This window comes from Lissotriton vulgaris, chromosome 10, assembly GCF_964263255.1.
Source record: "Lissotriton vulgaris chromosome 10, aLisVul1.2, whole genome shotgun sequence".
Taxonomy (NCBI): domain Eukaryota; kingdom Metazoa; phylum Chordata; class Amphibia; order Caudata; family Salamandridae; genus Lissotriton; species Lissotriton vulgaris.
This window is the reverse complement of record NC_141698.1, coordinates 560,310,397-560,336,271: the sequence shown is the minus strand read 5'-3', so window position 1 is coordinate 560,336,271 and position 25,875 is coordinate 560,310,397. Positions and strand designations below refer to the sequence as shown.

At 42.4% G+C, this 25,875-nt stretch overlaps 1 pseudogene; it reads left to right on the top strand.

Moving 5' to 3' along the window:
- Window positions 1-8,186: 8,186 nt before the first annotated feature.
- LOC147688530 (zinc finger MYM-type protein 1-like) lies at window positions 8,187-9,247 on the top strand (annotated as a pseudogene).
- Window positions 9,248-25,875: the final 16,628 nt, after the last annotated feature.

The following is a 25,875-nucleotide window of genomic DNA, read 5'->3' as shown; positions in this document are numbered from 1 at the left end:
TACCGCCCAAATACACCTTCAACATCCTACCGATCCCGGAACCGACCTAACAGTGGGGCTGATACCCGGACTACCGGAACAAGTAATTCTAGGGAGCGATTACTCAGGACTCCTAAAGCTCCTCCAGGGCACAACTAACTCCTTAACTCAATGGTGGACTGATGCTCCCTTTTCCCAAGTCCAACCTCCATCGGATCCACTATCCAAACAACGGAAAACCCGAAACCAGAAAAGGAGGGAGAAAAGAAACCATGTCACTGCATGTCCTGTCAACATTGATAAGCATCCATGGGAGACGGACAGAGAATTCCGGGCCTCACAAAGAGAAAACCCCATCCTACCGGAAGCATGGGGGAAAGCTTTGGACAACGAAGACCCCTTACAAGTAGGTCCCTATTTCTTTAAAAATAATGGTCTGTTATATAGGAAGGGTGGTCCCCGTCAGTCCCCCCAGCTGTTAGTACCAGGACCCTTCCGGGAGAAAGTCTTGTTCCTTGCCCACAGCCACTTGTTGGGAGGTCATTTTAGCGATGAAAAAACGAGAAAATCCATTTTAGATAAGTTCTATTGGCCAGGTGTTCATCAGCAAGTAAGAGTATATTGCCGGGAATGGCCGGTCTGCCATAGGAACAGCAGGTAACGACCCCCCAAAGTGCCCTTTCAACCCCTACCCCTCATCGACATACCCTTCAGTAGAGTCAGAATAAACATCATAGGCCCTCCCGAAGCGGTTGGCGGTACGCCTTAGTCCTTGTTGACTATGCCACCCGCTTCCCCGAGGCCATACCCCTACGTCAACCTACCGCCCAAAACATAGCCAAAGCACTGATCGCGATTTTTACCAGAGTGGGGTTTCCGAGAGAGATCCTGACGGATCAGGGAACTCCCTTTGTTTACGCCCTCATGAGACAGGTATGTTACCAGCTAGGGATTAAGCAGATCAGAACCTCCGCTTACCACCCCCAGACCGACGGGTTGGTAAGCGTTACAACGCCACCCTCAAAACAACCCTAAAGAAGCTGTTGGCACTGGAATCTAAGAGGGGGGAGGAGATGCTACTGCTAGCCCTATTCTCTATACGGTGTAAAGTACAGAGCAGCACAGGATATTCCCCCTATGAACTTCTTTATGGACGCCCTCCACGAACCCTTCTAGACATGACCCAAGAGGCCTGGGAGACAGAACCTGACCGAACTCAACCCCTCTCCGAGTACATCGAGAACCTCAAGACCCATCTGGGACAAATACGAGACATAGTCAGACAAAACATGGAAAACGCCCAAACATCCCAAAAACGCCAATACGATAAAGGCACCAAAACCCGAAACCTTGTAGTGGGAGACCTAGTACTCTTGGTGATGCCGTCCTCGGACCAGAAACTGTTGGGTCAGTGGCAGGGACCCTACTCCATCCTCCGGCAAGTGACCCCTGTTACCTATGAACTGGAGTTGGACCCTGCTCTGGGGACCACCCAGATATATCATATAAACCACCTGAAGAAATGGGAAGGACCCCGACCGGTCCTGGCAGGAAAGACCCCCAACCCATGTCTTCCTTTTGAACCTTGTCTAGACCCCGACTTAACAGAGTCCCAGAAACAGAACCTTCGGGACGTCCTGTTGCACCTACAACATGTGTTCTCCTCCACACCCGAACGTACCACTATAATAGAGCATGCCATACAAACCGATCCAGGGAAGACCGTGCGCCTATGGCCCTACCGGGTCCCGGAGGCCCATAGGTCTGTCATCAAACAAGAGACAGACCAGATGCTACGCATGGGAATCATTGAGCCATCCATAAGTAACTGGAACTCCCCCATCGTATTAGTCCCAAAGCCTGACGGATCGATACGATTCTGTATCGACTTCCGCGAAGTGAATAAAATCTCCAGCTTTGACTCCTACCCCCTTCCTCGCGTAGACGAGATGAGCGAAAGAATAGGGAAAGCCAAATATATTACCACGCTTGACCTATGCAAAGGCTACTGGCAAATACCCCTAAAGGACCAGGATAAGAAGAAAATGGCTTTTTCTACACCCGAGGGGTTGTTCCAATTTACGGTTTTACCCTTTGGCCTCCATGGCGCTCCAGCAACTTTTCAGAGGGCCATGAACCACATCTTACGTCCCCATTCCCAGTATGCGGGGGCTTATCTCGATGATATCATCAGCTACAGCGACACCTGGGAACAACACTTAAAACACTTACAGCAGGTTATCTCCTCCCTAGGGTCCTTTAGTTTCACCATCAATCCCTCCAAAAGCACCCTAACCGGCCAAACCGTGAAATACCTCGGCTTTCTCCTGGTTGAGGGTGTCATTCGCCCCCAAAACAACAAGATCACAGCCATTCAATCACTTCCTTTTACCCAGTCCCGAAAAGACCTTCGAGCATTTTTGGGCCTTCTCGGATACTACCGTAGATTCATTCCCAACTTTTCCCAAGGGCTTCCCTCTCTCACGGATCTCCTAAAGAAGGCCGCCAAAACAGACAATGCCCTGAAAAACCCAACACCCCAACTCTAGCAAGCATTTAAAGGGCTCAAGCTGTCCCTAATGTCCAAACCTGTGCTGATCAGCCCGTACTATTCCCAACCCTTCGTGCTCCAGACAGACGCATCAGATCAGGTCTTAGGAGCTGTTCTTTCCCAAATAGACAGGAACGGGGACGAAAAACCCATTCTATACCTGAGTAGGAAACTGTTCACCAGAGAAATAAACTATACAGTCGTTGAAAAAGAGGCTCTCGCCATTAAGTGGGCTATCGAAAGCCTACGCTATTACCTGGAAGGCCGAGACTTTACCCTGTACACGGACCATGCCCCTTTGGAATGGATGGCCCGGAACAAAGGACACAATGACCGGGTCCTCCGATGGTTTCTAGCCCTACAGCCCTATAGATTCAAAATAATACACCGAAAGGGAACAGAACAAGGGAACGCGGATTTCCTTTGCGGGTACCCCTCCACCCGGCCCGTACAATAAAGACAGCTAGGGAAAGGGAATGTGATACGGCGTCCTCCCCTACCTCTCTGAAGCAGCGTCAACCCAGACGATACCCTTCCTCGGAAGCTGACCAGGGGGCGTCCCTAACAACCAGGACTCCACTCCTCTGTCCTTTCTTCCAGGAACCAATCACGACCAAAGTTGTACCGGAAGAACATTATAGTGACCCCGGAAGTCCCGCCCTATCCTAGGATCCCGATACAGGAAAAGACCAAGGCGGAGAGAGAAGCGTCGTCGGAGAAGCGAACTCGTGGCAGGAGGCTCGGACCGAAGCAGAACCAGAGACGGTGATCCGGAAAGAAGAAGACGTGTGGAGCCAGGACTGGTGGAGTCTGCAGGAGGTGGCTGGGGAGCGGCCGCAACTCACTGGAGAGTTGCGGCGGAGCCTGTGAGTATACATATCCCGCGAACAGCCTCTGTAGCTCATTAGGTGCCTTGTATATAACTTAGTATCACCGCTGGGTCTAGTTTGAGCACTGTAAAGATACTGTATAGCACCCTTGGAGATTCACTACCCGTGTTGGACACTATTGCTGATAAGACCTTACCTCAACCTCATTCCTCTCACGGACCCCTCACTGAACACCCTTCTGACTTATTCTCTCGTCCTTCCCTGCCTGTATCCAATTCCCTACCTTCCTCACTATTGCTTTCAAACTCCCTCACACTCCCTGGTGTCGGTAATGGTATTCACTACTTACAGTCTGGTAGGACTAAAGGCTCCTTTATTGTTTCTTTGTTCCCTATAACTTCAGAGGACTGCACCAGGAACAGACCCCCCCGAAGATACGGCATCCCGATCCATCATTCAGGGCTGTTTCTGCCATTAGGCAGGACTAGGCGGCCGCCCAGGGCAGCAAAATGTTGAGGGCGGCATTTTTTTTTAATCATGTGGTCTGGACTCAACTCAGTGCACTGTGCACATGCACTGACTGTGCAAGTAAAGCGAAGCCGAAGCGCACCTCTGGCCACCACACCAGGCCTGCTGATGTTTGCATTTTCTGATGCTTGTTGTTGTTGTGTTGCGTTCAGGTTAGTTAGCCGAGCGGCGCACACCCTAGGATTATTATGGTGTGTGGGGGGTAGAAGAATGGGGTGCGGGTCTGCGGGACCTCAGTGGGTCCCCAGGGCCGTCAATCTTGAGCGCTACCAATGACGGCCCTGGGGAACATTCTTGGCCAATCCACGAGCCGTGCTTCGGCCAGGGAGGGCAGGCCAGTGACGGTGACGCATGGCGCACCAGTGTCAACTGCCACCTTTTCTCTCGGCGTGCGCGGGGGACGGGACGGACTCTGTGTGTCGGCTGGCCTGGCACGCTGCTCCCCCGGCCTTTGCCCATAATAATTTTAATAATTAATTACTGGTCTGCAGCTGCCACCTGACCTGCCAGTGCCACACGTAGTCTCCGGTCCTGACTCCGTTTCCCGCCGGCCCGCTCTCCCCAGCACAGCAGCACCACGAGCCAAAACTGCATGGCCGTGGTCAGGCCTGAGGCCTGGCCGTGTGGTGGTCGTGTCGCAGCAGGTCGTGAGTGACTTGAGCAGCCAGTCAATCAGAGACAGTGCACGCACCGCCGGTAAGTCAGTCAGAAGGCCGCTGGGCCTGGCTGCGAAAATAAATATAAATATAAATATTTCGGATCGGAATCGGATGCATTTGCATGAAATGAATGAATCATAATGTGTTAATTTATTATGTGTAATAATGATAATGTTCATCACTGTCCGAGTCAGGCAGGCCTAATGTTGTAAATGAGGCGGAGGCGGGCGGCCCCCGGGTGACGGGTGAGGTCAGGTGAATCATTCATCAATACAATCATTATTATCTGTTATCTCCAGGCCGAGCCCGTCCTCACGGTCGGCTGGAGAGTGGTGGCACAAAAACACACACTGTCACTGAGCTGAGCAGGAGCTGGTTGTTGGGTAGCAGGCCAGGCAGGCAGGAAGCACTGTGAGGGGTGAGGTGACCGTGACGCCCTGTGCCCGAGACTCTGAGTGAGGACGGTTTGGATGGTGGTGGCGCGGGGGGGGGGGCTGGTCTGGAAGCACAAACACGAAGAGAGTGTGCTGTACTCCGCGCTGGTACGGGTTTCTCCGTCTGCACCGGGTTTTACTGTCCAATACAAAAACACACACCCACCTTTCATTCTAATTGTGCCTTAGAAAATGCGGAGCTGTTGCACACGATCTACCATGACTTATTGGATACAATAAACACAACGGTAATACCATGCTGACTCCCAACCCATTTAATTTAACCAATTTAACGCGGGAACTTAGTAAAGTTTTAAAGAAAAAAATGTTTTTGGAAATGTACAGCAAGCTTTTCTATTTTAACAAAGTTCTTGCATGACTTCCTGTTTAATATTTTGATAATTTCGACGTTTACACTTTGCATGGTGTCACCCTAAAACACATCACTGTAAACTGCTCAGAACACAACATGGAGAGTTCAAGCTACCCGTTTTCTTTCTGAATGTACTTGTGACATGTGGTTTAAATTATCATAATATACAGGGCCCGGCCTGAGAATATACCATATAATATTGTATATTTCTTTCATGATCTAGATGTATGCATCAAAAAATTGTGTGCACAGTGCAGAACTTAAGAGCAGAGGGCCCCTTGCCTTATTTATGCGTTTTTATATAGGGCGGACTTTACCAGGCCTGGACTTTACCCGAAGGTGTCAGAGTGCTTCACAATATCAACAGAACTGACACATGAGAACATTACAAGTGAGCAAATTACAAAAGGAAATGTTACATTAAATGAGGCAAAAGTGACAATCATGAGCCAACAAAATACAATAGGTAGCAAACGGTGCATTACAGGAGGAAAAAGTGACATGTGTGCAGGTTACAAAAGCGTACAAAGTAAACATAGAGGTATAATACTGCAATATATGGAGGACAGTGAGGCCCAGCCATTTTCCAGCACTGCAGCAGGCAGGCTTCATCTTTACTCATTAATGATGGGGTTTTCTGGCTGTCCTTCAGTTTAGCGCGAAGAAACACAAACACTCTGGCTAAGTTGCCCATCTCAATAAAAGAAATGGATCATAGCGTGTTGTAATACTCATCATATCTACCCCCTTATGTTAAAGTATTTGTTGGAGAGATCTCAATTTTGTGTAGTCCCAGATTTGAGTAGTAGAAGGTTAGTGTGTCTCCTTCAAAGCACATCATGTAATGTGCAGATGACAGAATCTTTTTTTTAATGTAGCCCTAGCCCAGGTACGTGGGCTACTGCTTCGAACACAGCACACCATTACTTGCTGTTCATAATTAGTAAGCCTTTTAATATACCACAGTGAGCTATGTAGGTTATGTGACTGCTACATCTTTTAACCCTCACTAAACACATCTTGTACATTGATTGACACACTTGCACAATTTATTTTCAATGTGTATGTTATGTAAAGCACTCTGACACCCTGCATTGGGTTGAGTAGTGCTGTAAAAGAAATACGCTAGTGCTAATTAAAGTGTGCGTAAATACTGTGACAGACAAACACATCTGACATTTTTACAGTTCATGCACTTGCATAAAGGGACTGAAAAAAAGTGAAAAGCATGCCTCTCTTAGGTACCTGTGAAAAGCTAACATGCTGTGCACTTTTGTTTACCTCCGTTTCATTTACATTTAAGTGTGAGGTTCCAGGCCACTTGATCAAAAGGAGGTCTGATGGCCCCTTAACTTGGCCATTATCTATAAATGAAAAACTGGGACTAGACACAACATGGATCCCTCCAACAAATACATTATCCCCCAGAGTGTTATTACCAAGGGCATATGTACAAGGAAAAAGAGCATTCTAGATATTAAATGAGGTATTGTTTTTTTACAATTGTATTATGCATTTTGAATCTATACAATATTCCGACTTATTATTGCCCTATATTCTTTTTAGGTAGAATTTAGAAAGGATCAAAAATGGCAGACAGTAAAAAACTCCCAGGTGCTCAGTACAGAAAAAGAAAAGCGGATAGAGAAATACAACTATCCAAATTGGAAGGGTCTATTGAAAAATGTCTATGTTTTCCAAAGAGTTCTCTTGAAATTGTTGGGGCACCAACTTCAACCTCAGAAAAAGATGACGATATAGGCTTACCAGACAAGGCCATAGAAGATAACAGCCAAGAACAAGAAGAAGTTATAGTGGATACTGCAAAGGATAACCTTGACACTGAAGATGGTGATCAAAGTAAACGCCAGACAGTAACGGAAGAAAGCATTAAAATAGATTATTCAGATCCTGCTTCCTGGGAACACTTACCAATAAGTGGAGACAAATTAAGAACTCTTTTGGTTGAAAATGGGCCAAAACAAGTGAGCAAAAAATTTCCTTTAGATGAGAAAAAAAGGAAATTTTCAGCTGTACATTATAAAAGAAAACTTCCAAATGGTGAAGTTGTTTACCGTGAATACCTCCAGTATTCTGTATCAATCAATAAAGTTTTCTGTTTTTGCTGTAATGTATTTGGCGGAAATTCAAGTACAAGTCTAACTCAGAATGGATGCAACGATTGGCGTAATATATCAGCAATTCGGTCTTCACACGAAAAGAGTGTTGAACATATAACCAACTTTCATAACTGGAAGGGCCTGTATACAAGTCTAAAACAAGATGCAACTATAGATAGTGTTAAGACAAAAAAGCTTAAAGAAGAAGAAAAGTACTGGCATCAGATCTTAGAGCGTGTAATATGTCTTGTACGAGTCTTAGGTGCACAAAATTTGGCTTTCCGTGGCAGCAGTGATAAACTTTATGCTCATGACAATGGCAATTTTCTTAAAATTGTGGAATTGCTCGCCATGTTTGATCCTATTATGAATGAACATCTCAGGAGAATACAAAATAAGGGTAGAAGACATGCTCACTATTTAGGAAACATTATTCAAAACGAACTGATCCAGGTGCTATCAAACGGTATCAAAGCCAAAATCATTTAATTGGTTAAGAAGGCAAAGCATTTTTCTTTCATTCTTGATTGCACCCCAGATATCAGCCGCACGGAACAAATGACCATGATCATTAGATTTGTGGACATCGTGCAATCTTCAGGAACAGAGCCATTTCAGTCTTCTGATGAAGAATGCCAAGAAAGCAGCCTCGTGCAAATGAAAGAACACTTTTTTGGGATTTGTACCACTAACCGAAACCACAGGTGAATCAATGAGTCATGTTCTGAGAGATCAGCTCAAAAGCTTCTCATTGGCAATTGAAGACCTACGAGGTCAGGGTTATGATAACGGGAGCAATATGAAGGTCAAGGAAATAGGTCTGCAGAAGAAAATTCTGGATATTAACCCGTGTGCCTTCTATGTCCCCTGCAGTTCCCACACACTGAACCTTGTGGTAAATGACGCTGCTTCGTTTTGCATTGAAGCAACAGCCTTTTTTGATGTTATACAACGATTGTATGTATTCTTTGCTGTGTCAACACGTCGATGGGATATACTGAAACGGCATATACCATCTTTGATTATAAAACCTCTGAGTGATACTCGGTGGTCAAGCAGGATCGATGCCTTACTCCCATCAGGTACGAGTTACCGCATGTATATGATGCGTTGTTTGCAATTACTGAAGATTCAACTTTCAAAGGCTCTTCTGGTACCATGACTAAGGTTGAAGCTGAAGGTCTTCTAAACAGTATATATTCATTTAAGTTTGTTGTTGCAGTTGTAACATGGCACAGTATATCATTTCAAACCAATTTGACCAGTAAACTGATGCAGGAGAAGCACTTTACTCTTGAGAAAACAGTAAATGAGCTTAAAAGTACAGAGGAGTTTTTAAAAAACATGAGGAGTGACATGGAATTTGAGAGAGTTTTGGTTGATGCTCGAGAGGTAGCTGAAGAAATCAATATTGAGCCAATTTTTCAGCCAGAGAAAAGAAGGAGGAAAAGGAAATTGTTCGCTTACGAATCAGAAGATGAACCCATTGCTGACCCCAAAGAGAAATTCTGAGTAAATTACTATTTTGCAATATTGGACACTGCAATTAGTTCTGTAAAAGAGCGATTCACACAGTTAAATAAAATTGCAAGATTATTTGGTTTTCTATACAATATGAGGGACCTCAAGATGAAAACTTCCAAAGAACTCATGGATTTGTGTATCCAATTGGAAACCGCTCTAACACAGCCTAGACCTGGAGAAACCCCATCTTTTCTAAAGGACATTGATGCGGCAGCTCTCTGCTCTGAACTTTCAGGATTAAGTCATTGAATACAAAAAAATGCGAAACCCGAATATGTGCTGAACTATCTGTGCCAAAACAAATTAGAAAATGGTTTTCCTAATTTGTTCGTAGCTCTTCGTATCCTTTTGACTTTACCAATATCAGTGGCAAGTGCGGAGAGGAGTTTCTCAAAACTCAAATTAATAAAAACCTATCTGCGCAGTTCCATGAGCCAAGAGAGACTTGTGGGGCTAGCCACAATTTCAGTAGATAAAGACATGGCTTACCAGCTTGACATTAGAGATCTTCTTAAAGACTTTGCTAAAATAAAGGCAAGGAAGGTATCGTTGGATTAAGAGAAAGAACCCAAAACACAATTGAAGCTAGAAGAGAGAAATTTAAAAATGAAATACAATCAGGGATGTGGAGTTCCTTTAGCCGGACGGCCAGTACATATTGTTTGGGGTCAAGGGCAACAAGTTTTCATGTGTGTTTTGTCCTTGGGACAAGGAGGACCAACCCCCTGCTGTGCAAACCCTTTTGCTGCCAGTTTGCAGTACCACATTATGGATCAGGGAAGGGCACTGCCTCTGCCTGCAGTTAAGGTAATATGTTGTCCATATGTATATGTTCATACTGTTCAAACTTGTATTTATTGTTCCTTAATTGAAAGCCTTTATTTTTAGGGCGAGTGCTCTAAGTAAATGTTGTAAGCTCTGACTGCACTTCTGACAGTGGTTACAGTATAAAAATGAGTACACATGTTTGCAAAGTTAATACAAGTTCTTTTATATCTAATGCATTTATTCTTCTAGCCTGGATGACGGGGGAGAGAGTGATGGTAGAAAAAGGGAGGGGGGGGGGGGGGGGCGGCATTTTTCAATTCCCGCCTAGGGCGGCAAAACACCTAGAAACGGCCCTGCCATCATTCGGAGAAGACATGAACGCTTACTCGTTGGAGCCTCATCTTTTATTTCCACCCCTATCACCTGTACATTCTATAATAAACCGACATTGCCCACTTCATACAGCCTCCACGCTTGTTATTCCGGCCCGCGACAACCACACGATCACACACCCCCACTGTGGTCATCTTAGGAATTAGGCCTACTCCGCTTCTTGCTATGACCCTTGCAGACTGGCGCCTCAAATCACACATGCTCGGAACTGCTAAAAAGTTAATAGCCCTCCATTGGAAGAAACCAATCACACCACCCATCGCTTTGTGGTTCAGACAACTCTGGCACACTATGGCAATGGAACTTCTCACGGCCCGGATAACACACACCAAACCCAAATTTACGAGCACATGGCAACCTCTATAGATCTTTTTCCAAATTAGAGTACACATGTACACATGCTTTAATCCACCTAAGATTCAAATTCTGCAATTATTCGAGGATGACTTACCAACCCAGTATTCTGAAGATTCGCATGAGACACCTCAGCATGACACTGCGGGAGCTAGAAATAGTGGGGAAAACTTTTGGATCCCTCCATTGGAAAACCCTCACACCCCCTCTCCTCCCTGAATTTCCCTTCTTTTGTTATCTTTAATTTTTGTTAATTGTTGCATGCACATTATCATAGCTACCTGTTGATAGTAAGATAACAGCTAGGGCGGGCAACCTCAAATCTAGGGAACCGGGTTCGAGTCTCGGCAATGACGCTGAATATCCTGTGATTCGGGGCAAATCACTTAATCTCACTGTGCCTAACAAAAATGAATGTAGTCCTCATGTAATGCAACTGGTGCTATGTAAAGCGATTTGATAACCAATACCGGGTCAGGTTTGCGCTATATAAAACTCCGTTAAAAAAAATAATAATGATTATACATAATACGACACACAGGAATGATGCAGACATCACACTTATGTATGTCTCTGTAATCAACAAAATGTCACACCAAATCCTGTTTAATGTTGTTATACCGTGATACAAAACTTGCAAAACTTCTTTTAATAAATGGGACAGTGTGAATGCGTGCAGAAAAAAAAAGCTGGAACATAGAATTGTTTACAAGGAAGACCCTGATTTTGAGTCCTTCACGAGAGCTCGGAGAAGGTCCTTTTCGAAGCAAGAGTTAGATGCTTATCCTACCACTGTAGCGACCGCCCCTGGAACACATAGAATTGTTTACAAGGAAAACCCTGATTATCAGCCTTTCATGAGAGCCCGGAGAAGGTACCTTATGAAGGAAGAGTTAGACGCTATACTACCACTGTAGGAACCACCTCTGCCCCTGACAAAATGAAACTTATCCAGACAGATTTGCATCCAGAATCCACAGACGCCAAATCCAGTAAATTCATAGACTAAAAATCTATTTAAAATTTAAGACAATTCTGCTGATTAAAAAAGCCTGAGTACTCAACATACAGCATCTACATGATGTATTCATATTCATCAGTACTCTTGTACTACTGATACAGGTGTCACATCTCTCACTGTGGATGCTGTAGGAGCAGTTAAAATGTGACTGGATCTTTAAAGAAATCTACATAATTTCCCATAAATACATCAAGTTTCTGATAGGATGCTACCACACTGAAAATATTAGCAGGACCGGGAATGTGCATACTTGTTGCATATTTATGTTGTTATATTTATATATGTATCAGTTGCTGTATATTTTTATGGGTACTTTGTTTATTTTTAATTGTGTTGCCAACTGTAACTTTGGGGACTGTTTAGAATTTAGAATCTGTAATGAGCATTTTGCTTGGAGCTGTTCAGAATGCTGGTCTGTTTATTCAATAAAACGTTTCCCCAATGTTATCATTGATATATTAACTCGTAACAAGCGACGAGGACCAGGAGTTTACCTGTCATCTGTTTGACAGCACAGGAGTTGTATAATTTCTGGAGGACCTTGTTTTTACTGAAATCTTGGAACTGCCCAGGATGTCTATGACATATATACAATGTTTCTGCTTATGAATTAGATTAACCTTTGGTTGTGAGCATGGTTCCCATACGCATTGACCTATTTACCCAGCAATATTTTTGTCCTAGCCACGCTTACCTAACTCTATGCCCTAAGCTATATCTTTTTTTAAAAAAAATTTTTTAACCTTTATTATTACTTCAAGCAGACAAATATGGGCCCACAACCATCCCGGCCGGCCGCTAGCCAAGTCATAAGTACAGCAATCAATGTAGAAAAAAAACAGAGCAGCCCAAGAACCGGGGTCTAACAAACATCCAGGATATGACTTGTATTCAGGCGCAGTGGCCGATATTCAGGATTCATGAAGGTTCATTTTATGATAAGAAAAAACTAAGGATCAGTGCCGTATAGTCATACATGGACCTATAATAACAAGCCTGAATCAGGGAATCCGCAAATAATGCATACACAATTTAAGTATTGGGAGTAAGGTATAAGAGTCAGGACAAATGTGACCACAAACCCATTCCATAGCAAGCTACGCCCCTCCCCTCAAATCGAAACATATTGCAGGAAACATGAAAGATGACGACACCAATACAGAAGAAAGAGAAAAGGGCCATAGAAACAAAGAACGGACAAAGTAACGACCCCATCCCCCTATCTCCCACCCTGCACCCCTGCAGAAGGCCACAGCCTACCCCCCCCAGCAGCGTGCCTTTCGCCCTAAATGAGAGACCCGAAATATAGTAAAGGAGGAGAAAGAAGAAAAGAAGGAAAGAAAAAGTGGAGAAGGGTCCTCGATCTCGCCACTCGACCCCCACCCCCCGCCCCCGCTCCCAGTAAACATCCTAGAAACATAATCAGAATGGCCACGGAAAACATTAAGCATTGAAGGCATCATCAATAAACTCCCCGCCGAATGTCCCCCAAATCACCATCAGCCATCAATAAGTCCACCGGATCATAGACAGTGTCACCCTTGGCCTTTCCTATCAATAGCACCAACATACGTCCGTTTCACAAGCGGCAGACAAAGCTGCGTGTAGGGTCCAGGAGATCCGGGTGGACCGAGCCGCGTAATTACTCCATGGGTCTGCAGCAACCAAAACCCAGCCGAATGTGCATAAGGAAAACCCATCTGGGTCGGTATCAACACCGAAAAGAGCTTCAAGTTCGTACACAGTCTCACCATCCAAGGAGAAAGAGTCACACCATACGGCAAGCACTGAGATGTCACCTGGGCAGTCCAAGACGTAGACCGGCGTTGTTTCCCCGGCCGCTGATCAGGTATACGCCCAAACAAATCACTCATGCGTACTACAAAGCTGTCCAAGGCGAACTCTTGAGCCGAGTCTTCCAGCGTCTCAACGAACATAGGCACTGCAGAAGCATTCTTCACCGACATTGGGGCAGGCACATCGGCGTTTCCTTGAGATCGAGATGTGTCCGTATGGAATGTCGGTTCAACAATGGCGGCCATCCTTCTTCCCAGATCTTGGGCGCCATGGATCAGGGCCGCATGCAGGGTAGTTAGAGCAACCAATATATCTTGGGACGAGGGCTCAGTCTCGTGCCGCCAGACCCCTGAACACTCCCGCACAGCGGCTTTTCCATTCAAGTGTAAGCTGCGTAGGAGGGTAACAGCCGCCATCTTAGCTGATCCGGCCTCGTCCTCCTTCACCTCACCCCGGGACCAGGTTCTACACCAGGGCTCAACAGGATGTACAGTGTGGACCCAGAAAGTCTAGGCAGGCCATCCAACGAAGAACCACCAAAGGGCTAAATAAATTTTCTGCCGCTCCTCGGGAGCCGCCCCGCGATTCCGGGGGAAGCCGTTTGTCATGCCCGGACACAAGACCGAAAGGGGGGCCAAATTTCACGTGCCACCCCCGATCCTGCACCGCCACGCACCCACACAAGGCACTCCGCTAGACGGACTTATCGCCGCCGCCTCCATCGGCCCAGCACACCTCCGGAGCCCACCGGCCGACACCACACTTCCACCAATGGTCGCTGTTGTGACAGTCGCGGCCGGTTGCTCCTCTCACTCGACACCCCGGTCCCAGCTCCGTGAAGGCCGCAGAACAGTCTGGGACATTTCTTTGGGTCTGCTGCACGTAGAAGCCCCAAAAGCAAACGGTAAGGGAGAGTTTTCCTTTGTCTTCTGAAATATGCCGTTACGGCTCAGGATAAGTGTCAGGATGTATGTGCAGGGCGAGAGGGCTCCGGGAGCCGAGCGTCTATGCTTAAGCTATATCTTAACTTTAGGATTGTGCACTAGATTTTCTCTCAGTACCCGCTTACCACATCTTTTGGAATGACACTCTCAAGCTGCTGGATATTCATTAGTGCATGTGGCATGCTCTCCTGACCCTCAGTGATATCTGCTTGATTTAAACGAGACTCATGACTGGTTGCAGTACTGTGCCTTGGATTGGTATAGAGTTAGCATAGAGCCCTTGGATTCTTCACGCCGCAAACACCTATTGGTACATGTTATACACGCTGGGATCAGGTGCCTCCTTCTGGATTTGTTGTCTTCATGGGAGCTCATCTCTAATAAAAGAGAGGGACCCCCAAAGGTCTTAATTTGATCCATTGAGGATATATATCTCTCTGGTCACAATATTTTTTACTCACAGGTAACAAAAGAGCTCTCCAGTCCAAAGGACCGTACATAGAATCTCTAATAAAAGAGAGGGACCCAAAAGCCAAAGGGATAGGGTTCCGTAATCGACAGTAAGTCAAAGTGTAATTCCCTTTGGGCGAATTAACATAGAACAACTAGTTCTTACAGACCAAACATATAGAAATACACCATATCAGAACACATGAACAACAAGGAAGCAATGTAAACAATATTAAAAACCAGTGAAAACACTATAGTAAAAGTAAATCTAGACAATTTATTCATATACACTATATTTTGTTAAAAAATGGGAAACATACAGGACGGAACTTCTATACAATAAATCAGTCAAACATTCCAATAAAAAAGGAGGTACAGGTTGAGGACTAAATTCAAACAATGATACAGAATTTTCCTCAATTTCTTGACCCAGTATTACTTCTTGTGCATCGACGCGTTTCGGTGGTGAATGAGAAATTAGACCACCTTCATCAGGACAGTTGTAATGACAGTTTCCCAATAATTCTAAAGATTTAAAACAGAACCATTCTTAGTTACAGATAGTAATCACAGCAACATAATACAGTTCTTCTTAAAAAATATAGTGTGTATAGATTTATACAACCCTAACAAAATGTATCAACACTGCTTCCATGTTAAACAAGACAAACATTACACATTGTTAAAACAACATAACATAATAATCATACACATTACCTCAGTATGCTTATATATAGGAAACTAAATTCATAGTCAATACATTCACGGTGGTCATTTCACTGTTTATCCTTTCTAGACAGTAACATATATAGCTTGTACAGGTTAATCATAAATCATCAAGGGACATTGTAGTGCCCTTCCAATTCTCAAATCAATTGCACTAAATACTAAAGTCCTTTTGGTGCGTTCACTTAATGTAACTAGATCCATTATAGACAAGAGAGGCGGATAATACGATACACTTGATATATCACCTACCTCAGTCATAAAAACCGTTAGGATTATAGTAAGGGGTACTCAGCCTCCTTTCCACTCAGAAAAGATATTCGTCCAGCGAGATATCTTCTCAAATTAATTGTTATAATATAGTCCTATACAAGAAAATGAGCAAAAATTAGCAGCTGGTTTTTGTAGTAATGTATATAAATCACTCTCTATTGAGGTAGATGTTATTAGGCGAGCTAAAGAGTTTGAAATAGCTCTTGAATAATATTCAGAGCGCGAGACTTTTTGAAGATCCTCAACATATATAGACTGATCTCAATGACTGTTTGGGACAGATACTAATCGCTCTATAATACAAATAGATATAAGGAACCAAAACTTCTAGAATGTCTGGCCTATTGAGCACATAATATATACGAACATTGTTTGAGTATAGTAGACCCAATTAAATGGTCTGTATATATACATATTAGTGGTATTCTTAGAGTATTTCAGACAGATTTATGAGGCACTATGAGGCCACGAGCAAACTTCTATAATGACATTTTTCCTGTACATCAAGAAGAACATGTCTGCAGCTACTATACTAGGAACTGATATGAATAAAAGTAGAAAAGCTAAGCGTAACACAAATCGCAAAAAAGTGCTCGCCATCTATTTCCCATGCAGAGAATAGGGTAACAGAAATGCTGGTCTATATTATGGTTTCTGAACCACCCATCTATAACATAGGTCTATAGGCAACAAAGTCATAATCATATATCGCTCGGTATACAGCTGATCGCAAGCTGATAATAATACACTCCTCAGTTGTACTTACATAAAAATGTAGTGTTATGGATCTTAACACGCGGTATCAGTTGTTCGTATATAATTTAAAAATTGCGCTGCAGAGACAAAGAAGGAAAACAGAAGCCATGTCTAACTATTTGCTCTCTGTCTATTAACTCCATTGTTATGTCAAACCCGGGTCTAAGAGAGTATCACTTACTTATGATTTAGTAATCCCGGCGAAGGGGAGTCCCTGTATATTCTATGATTCTAAACTCCCGTTTCGGGCAGTGTAGATCTGTGGGCAGAATATTCGTAGTTAGACACTACTCAAAAATGCAGTTTGTTTGCCAACTAGTCCTATATAATCGATTCCTTAAACACTCATTGGTGGTACTTACTTAATGAGAAGTGCTTAGATTCTCTCAGGTAAAAGGAACCCGCAACAGTTCAAGCGTGCATTCCCTAGGGAGCACATATAACGAGAGTTAGAATACTGTTAGCGGAATTATTGAAAAAGGCTTCGCTCTCTAGCTAATAAGCATTAGTCACTTTCCATACCTGTTGGCGCCAAGATGTAAAGCGTCCCGCGTGTCAGCAACTATGAGTCCACAACAGCAAACAACACTGCCGCGTCCATTGCCGGTTTAAATACATCCTCCCTTTCAACGCTTTGCGTGACGTTCCGATCACATGACAATGAGTCCTAGATATAGAGAACGGACTATTCGGACGGTAATCGGAGGCAGAAAATACTCTCTTCCTTCTAAATGTAAACAGATGTAGTGCGTAAACAGACGCCGATACAAAGGCATAGATCTGTCGTTCTTTGGCCTTATTATTATGGAACTCTCTAAAAGTAGACGGCACTATATGGAGCTCCATGGTGAAAGTTATGATGAACCCATGTGGTCTAGGTGTAAAGAAACACCACATATATCATTTCATTAAATACAGATACAGTGTGTATTTAATGCAAGGCCCTAAAATACACGTATTGCGAGCCCATTTCGCTTATAAGGTCACCTATTCCCGTAGATGTAGCCAAACAAAATTCACTCATATATGATTAATGAATGATTTAATGATTAGATGATTTTATATTAAGAAGCCGCCACTATTAGTCGACTAACCACTAGTTATGATGTTAAATGTATGCCAGATATATGGCATCTTTTTCCTCCTTACAGCAATCCTAAAAAGGGTTACTATAAGTGGAGCTGACTAGTTCCTAGACAATATCACTGCTAAACATACGGGAAGTGCCATAAATAGCATTGCTGCAGATCCCCATGTATGCTAACATCAGTCTCCTCCCTGAATAATAAATATGATCCAAAAGTGAATCCATATGAAGGCTATCTGAATCCAGATGTGCATTCATATGTTAACAGCTAATGCTAGAGTATCAGCATAAGCTATGAATCTATACTGAGGCTATACTAGGCCATAATTATCTTTCTAGATAGACCAGGTACGTAAGAGTTATGTTGCCCCAATGATGCGGTCCCATTCTTCTCTCGAGTTTAGACCTCTTCTAACGGTGTCGAGATAGGAGATATACCATTGTTCTCTCTCTTTTCTTCTAGAGACAATGTTACCGCCTCTCTTGCCTATTTTGATTTTTTCTAAGATAAACCAGCTAAAATCTGATTCTCTGTGTCCATTCTCCAGAAAGTGGGCCACAATTGGTGCTGTGATCTTTTTAGTTTTGATTGCTGATCTATGCTCCTGAAACCTCGTACGTGCCTCTCTTCCTGTTTCTCCAACATAAGAGAGGCCGGACGGACACCTTAGTAAATAAATGACATTTTTGCTCCTACAATTATTGTGGGATTTACATTTGACAGTCTTAGTATTACACACAATTTCTGTTCCTACAATGCACTGAGCACAGATGTTACACATGCCACATCTAGTTGTCCCAATCACCTTTGTGCCATCTATCGTTTTTTGATTGTCCAAGGGTTCATCTTTGTATGTGTGTACCAATAGATCACGCAGGTTTTTATTCTTTTTGAATGCGAACAGAGGTTTTTCTAGGGGCATTTGCTCTTCATAATTCAGAATGTGCCAGTGCTTATTCACCACATTTTTAATCTGGTTACTAATATTGGAGAATTTACTTACAAAGACAACTTTGTTCAGGGGACCCTTATCTTTCTTAACATTCTGGACTAGTACATCGCGGTCATAGAACCTCGCTCTTTTCATTGACTGCGACAAAAGTTTCTTTGGGTAGCCCCCCTCTCTAAATTTTGTCCTGAGGGTCTCTGCGTGTTTATAATAGTCACCAATATCTGAACAATTTCTCCGAAGTCGGAGAAATTGGCTAAAAGGGATACTTTCCCTTTGTGATTTAGGGTGAAAACTAGAGAAGTGTAACAACGTGTTTTTTGCCATAGGTTTTGTAAATAATTCGACAGCCAAAACTCCACTACAGTTTTTAATAGATATATCTAGGAAATCCACTTTGGTGGTGCTGTATGTAGATGTAAACTTCAGATTGGGATCTCCCAAGTTAAGCCACTGAAGGAATTCGTCAAGAAGTTCAGTGGGACCTTCCCAAATAAAGAAAATATCGTCAATGTAGCGGTACCAGCCCGCTACATTTTCGAAAAAAGGTGCCATTTCGTTATTAATATGTTTGGCCTCAAAATTGCCAACATACAAACAGGCCAGACTCGGGGCACAGGTAGCCCCCATGCAGTCCCTTTTAGTTGTTTAAAATATTCGTTCTTGAATAGGAACACGTTGTTAGTCAAAATGAGTCTGACACAATTAACTATGAACTCCCTGTTTGCACCACCTAAGTCTTGTTCTAGTAGAAGTTCGTCAATAACCTCTATTGTGTCCATCTGTGGGATGTTCGTGTAAAGAGACTCAATGTCCAGAGTAACCAGACACTGAGTCTCTTCACAGAACGTCAAGCCCTCAACCATAGATATAATGTGTGCTGATTCTCGAACATAGGATTTTAAATTGCAGACCAGAGGTCTCAAAAAGTGATCAACATATTTGCTGATTGGTTCTAAAAGAAAATCAATGCTGCTCACAATAGGTCGCATTGGAGGGTCAAGTCTATTCTTGTGAACTTTTGGTAAGCCATAGATGGCTGGTGTCTTAGGTTCCAAGTTATTTAGGAAACAAAATTCATCCTCACATATATAACCTGCTTCCTTGGCCTCGGTCAGCAATTCTAGGCATTCTTTGGCTACTCTCTTAAGGCTGGTTTCCGTCGTACAGGCGTAGTGTTCCCTGACATCAAGTAGACCAAGCATCCTCTGCTCATAATCACTTGTGTCAAAGACAACTATCCCGCCACCCTTATCCGCTGGCTTAATGGTAAGGGAGCTGTCTTCCTTAAGTCTGTTAAGAGCTTCTCTTTCAGTCTTTGAGATGTTGAAGGAGTGACACTTTTTATCTTTCTCTAGTAATTTTTGAATCCCACTCTCTACAGCGGTCTCAAATGCTTCTACATTTTTATTCACCATACTTAGTGTAGGTGTAAATTTTGACTTTGGTTTTAGTCCAGAGATATTAATCCGGTCCCTGCTCTCCCTATTTTCAAAAAATCTTTTTAATCTTATTTTCCTAAAAAAAGATCTTAAATCTTTTTCTAACTGAAATTTGTCCAAGTTGGTAGAGGGCACAAAACTAAATCCTCTACTGAGAATCCCTACTTCAACTGCAGTGAGGTCCTTGCAGGATAGATTGATTACTGGTAGTTTGTTGGGTTCCAGTAACGTTTGCTCCGGGTACTTAGATAGTCCTGTTGAGGAGGTCCCTGGTTGTAGTTCTGCTGGGGGGTCCCTGATTGTAACTCTGTTGAGGAGGCCCCTGATTGTAATTCTGTTGGGGGTGTCCCTGATTGAAGTGTTGCTGCCTGCCTCGATTGAAATGACCCTGTCCCCGGTTCCCGTTGTAGTTTTGGCCTCTCCTCGGGCGTGGTTCTAAAAAAAACCCTTGGTCGTTTCCATTTCTTCCAGGATCTATACATCCTTCTTCCTCAGAGCTAGAGCAATATGAATTGGAGACGGTCACCTGCTTATTGCCCCCTCTAGAATATATTTGTCTATTGGCAGGTCGCTCCCAACTTCCATTATATTTATTCTGAAAGTAATTTTCTTTTAGAAAAGGGTAGACTCTCTCCTCTGCATATTGCTCAATATCCTTTTTCAGTTTATTGGTTTTCTTGTTTAGCAAATATGTGCTATATCCTTCTACATCTCGGTTTATATCGGCCAGTTTCTTTTTGGCCTCTTCGAGAGCAGGGCAGTTTTTCAATTCATTTTCCAACTTGTCAATTTCTTCTTTCTCAAGGATAATTAAACCCTGGGCAGTTTCAATGATTAGCAGCATCCAATCTCGACTGCATCTATTCGAGATTAGTGCCCACGTCTCAAGAAACTTTCTGTTTTCTGTAAAGACCCCCGGTTCATTACGAACCTGTAGGCCAATTGGAATAGTCCCAGATGTTACATATTCAACTAAAAAGTCAGCATGGGCTTCGGTTCGGATAAGCTTTTTCTTGAGGTTCACTAGTTTGCCCCAGTTTTCCCCTTTACCAGAAGCTACTGTGATTCTATTCCCACTTTTAGTGCTGATAATCCGATGTAATTGATCATCGCTAAACCCAAAGGTCTTAATTTGATCCATTGAGGATATATATCTCTCTGGTCACAATATTTTTTACTCACAGGTAACAAAAGAGCTCTCCAGTCCAAAGGACCGTACATAGAATCTCTAATAAAAGAGAGGGACCCAAAAGCCAAAGGGATAGGGTTCCGTAATCGACAGTAAGTCAAAGTGTAATTCCCTTTGGGCGAATTAACATAGAACAACTAGTTCTTACAGACCAAACATATAGAAATACACCATATCAGAACACATGAACAACAAGGAAGCAATGTAAACAATATTAAAAACCAGTGAAAACACTATAGTAAAAGTAAATCTAGACAATTTATTCATATACAATATATTTTGTTAAAAAATGGGAAACATACAGGACGGAACTTCTATACAATAAATCAGTCAAACATTCCAATAAAAAAGGAGGTACAGGTTGAGGACTAAATTCAAACAATGATACAGAATTTTCCTCAATTTCTTGACCCAGTATTACTCCTTGTGCATCAACGCGTTTCGGTGGTGAATGAGAAATTAGACCACCTTCATCAGGACAGTTGTAATGACAGTTTCCCAATAATTCTAAAGATTTAAAACAGAACCATTCTTAGTTACAGATAGTAATCACAGCAACATAATACAGTTCTTCTTAAAAAATATAGTGTGTATAGATTTATACAACCCTAACAAAATGTATCAACACTGCTTCCATGTTAAACAAGACAAACATTACACATTGTTAAAACAACATAACATAATAATCATACACATTACCTCAGTATGCTTATATATAGGAAACTAAATTCATAGTCAATACATTCACGGTGGTCATTTCACTGTTTATCTTTTCTAGACAGTAACATATATAGCTTGTACAGGTTAATCATAAATCATCAAGGGACATTGTAGTGCCCTTTCAATTCTCAAATCAATTGCACTAAATACTAAAGCCCTTTTGGTGCGTACACTTAATGTAACTAGATCCATTATAGACAAGAGAGGCGGATAATACGATACACTTGATATATCACCTACCTCAGTCATAAAAACCGTTTGGATTATAGTAAGGGGTACTCAGCCTCCTTTCCACTCAGAAAAGATATTCATCCAGCGAGATATCTTCTCAAATTAATTGTTATAATATAGTCCTATACAAGAAAATGAGCAAAAATTAGCAGCTGGTTTTTGTAGTAATGTATATAAATCACTCTCTATTGAGGTAGATGTTATTAGGCGAGCTAAAGAGTTTGAAATAGCTCTTGAATAATATTCAGAGTGCGAGACTTTTTGAAGATCGTCAACATATATAGACTGATCTCAATGACTGTTTGGGACAGATACTAATCGCTCTATAATACAAATAGATATAAGGAACCAAAAACTTCTAGAATGTCTGGCCTATTGAGCACATAATATATACGAACATTGTTTGAGTATAGTAGACCCAATTAAATGGTCTGTATATATACATATTAGTGGTATTCTTAGAGTATTTCAGACAGATTTATGAGGCACTATGAGGCCACGGGCAAACTTCTATAATGACATTTTTCCTGTACATCAAGAAGAACATGTCTGCAGCTACTATACTGGTAACTGATATGAATAAAAGTAGAAAAGATAAGCGTAACACAAATCGCAAAAAAGTGCTCGCCATCTCTTTCCCATGCAGAGAATAGGGTAACAGAAATGCTGGTCTATAATATGGTTTCTGAACCACCCATCTATAACATAGGTCTATAGGCAACAAAGTCATAATCATATATCGCTCGGTATACAGCTGATCGCAAGCTGATAATAATACACTCCTCAGTTGTACTTACATAAATATGTAGTGTTATGGATCTTAACACGCGGTATCAGTTGTTCGTATATAATTTAAAAATTGCGCTGCAGAGACAAAGAAGGAAAACAGAAGCCATGTCTAACTATTTGCTCTCTGTCTATTAACTCCATTGTTATGTCAAACCCGGGTCTAAGAGAGTATCACTTACTTATGATTTAGTAATCCCGGCGAAGGGGAGTCCCTGTATATTCTATGATTCTAAACTCCCGTTTCAGGCAGTGTAGATCTGTGGGCAGAATATTCGTAGTTAGACACTACCCAAAAATGCAGTTTGTTTGCCAACTAGTCCTATATAATCGATTCCTTAAACACTCATTGGTGGTACTTACTTAATGAGAAGTGCTTAGATTCTCTCCGGTAAAAGGAACCCGCAACAGTTCAAGCGTGCATTCCCTAGGGAGCACATATAACGAGAGTTAGAATACTGTTAGCGGAATTATTGAAAAAGGCTTCGCTCTCTAGCTAATAGGCATTAGTCACTTTCCATACCTGTTGGCGCCAAGATGTAAAGCGTCCCGCGTGTCAGCAACTATGAGTCCACAACAGCAAACAACACTGCCGCGTCCATTGCCGGTTTAAATACATCCTCCCTTTCAACGCTTTGCGTGACGTTCCGATCACATGACAATGAGTCCTAGATATAGAGAACGGACTATTCGGACGGTAATCGGAAGCAGAAAATACTCTCTTCCTTCTAAATGTAAACAGATGTAGTGCGTAAACAGACGCCGATACAAAGTCATAGATCTGTCGTTCTTTGGCCTTATTATTATGGAACTCTCTAAAAGTAGACGGCACTATATGGAGCTCCATGGTGAAAGTTATGATGAACCCATGTGGTCTAGGTGTAAAGAAACACCACATATATCATTTCATTAAATACAGATACAGTGTGTATTTAATGCAAGGCCCTAAAATGCACGTATTGCGAGCCCATTTCGCTTATAAGGTCGCCTATTCCCGTAGGTGTAGCCAAACAAAATTCACTCATATATGATTAATGAATGATTTAATGATTAGATGATTTCATATTAAGAAGCCGCCACTATAGGTCGACTAACCACTAGTTATGATGTTAAATGTATGCCAGATATATGGCATCTTTTTCCTCCTTACAGCAATCCTAAAAAGGGTTACTATAAGTGGAGCTGACTAGTTCCTAGACAATATCACTGCTAAACATACGGGAAGTGCCATAAATAGCATTGCTGCAGATCCCCATGTATGCTAACATCAGTCTCCTCCCTGAATAATAAATTGATCCAAAAGTGAATCCATATGAAGGCTATCTGAATCCAGATGTGCATTCATATGTAAACAGCTAATGCTAGAAAGGAGGCTGAGTACCCCTTACTATAATCCTAACGGTTTTTATGACTGAGGTAGGTGATATATCAAGTGTATCGTATTATCCGCCTCTCTTGTCTATAATGGATCTAGTTACATTAAGTGTACGCACCAAAAGGGCTTTAGTATTTAGTGCAATTGATTTGAGAATTGGAAGGGCACTACAATGTCCCTTTTTTTTTTTTTTTTTTTTTTTTATTCCTCATATACCAATTTGGGTGCTCTAGACGGAGATCCTCTCCCCTCCCCCTGGCATTACGATGTTACGACCACAAAATTTGACGCCAGAGAGAGTCGGAAAAAGGTACTCCCTTCTAGTATTTACTGTTTGCTTTATCCACCTCAGCCTCTGTAGCTTGGCGACCCTCGGGTTGGTTGAGGACTAAGCACCAACAGTACCCAGGTGAAATCATCGGAATACTCTCATCTGTTCCGCCATGCCACCAGGGGCTCCCAGATCTTAGACTCAGAGGAAACATCGCATGCTATATCAGACTCACTAATATAAATGATATACCTTAAGCAACCAGAGAAAGTGGGAGCATCTTCAGATTTCCATGCTTTACATATTTCTCGCCTAGCCAATAACATCACGTAGAAAATAAATTTAGTCTGCTGATTTGCAAGCTGGTAACCCGTCCCCAGACCAAACAGAATCATTGCCGGAGAGACCACAATCTGTGTTCCTAGTACATCCATCAAAAAACCCTCAATTTGTTTCCAAAACAAGTTAAGGCTAGGACATTCTACGAACATATGCATGTCATCTGCCTCTAACAAATTACACCTTGGGCAGCTATATTGTAAGTTTGTGATCCTTGTCATTCTTTTTGGGGAGAAATACACCCTGTACAGTGTAAACAGATGGTTTCGTTTAAGTGGAGCGGATTTTACTATTCCGTTCAACAATTAATTTGAGAAGATATCTCGCTGGACGAATATCTTTTCTGAGTGGAAAGGAGGCTGAGTACCCCTTACTATAATCCTAACGGTTTTTATGACTGAGGTAGGTGATATATCAAGTGTATCGTATTATCCGCCTCTCTTGTCTATAATGGATCTAGTTACATTAAGTGAACGCACCAAAAGGACTTTAGTATTTAGTGCAATTGATTTGAGAATTGGAAGGGCACTACAATGTCCCTTGATGATTTATGATTAACCTGTACAAGCTATATATGTTACTGTCTAGAAAAGATAAACAGTGAAATGACCACCGTGAATGTATTGACTATGAATTTAGTTTCCTATATATAAGCATACTGAGGTAATGTGTATGATTATTGTGTTATGTTGTTTTAACAATGTGTCTTGTTTAACATGGAAGCAGTGTTGATACATTTTGTTAGGGTTGTATAAATCTATACACACTATATTTTTTAAGAAGAACTGTATTATGTTGCTGTGATTACTATCTGTAACTAAGAATGGTTCTGTTTTAAATCTTTAGAATTATTGGGAAACTGTCATTACAACTGTCCTGATGAAGGTGGTCTAATTTCTCATTCACCACCGAAACGCGTCGATGCACAAGGAGTAATACTGGGTCAAGAAATTAAGGAAAATTCTGTATCATTGTTTGAATTTAGTCCTCAACCTGTACCTCCTT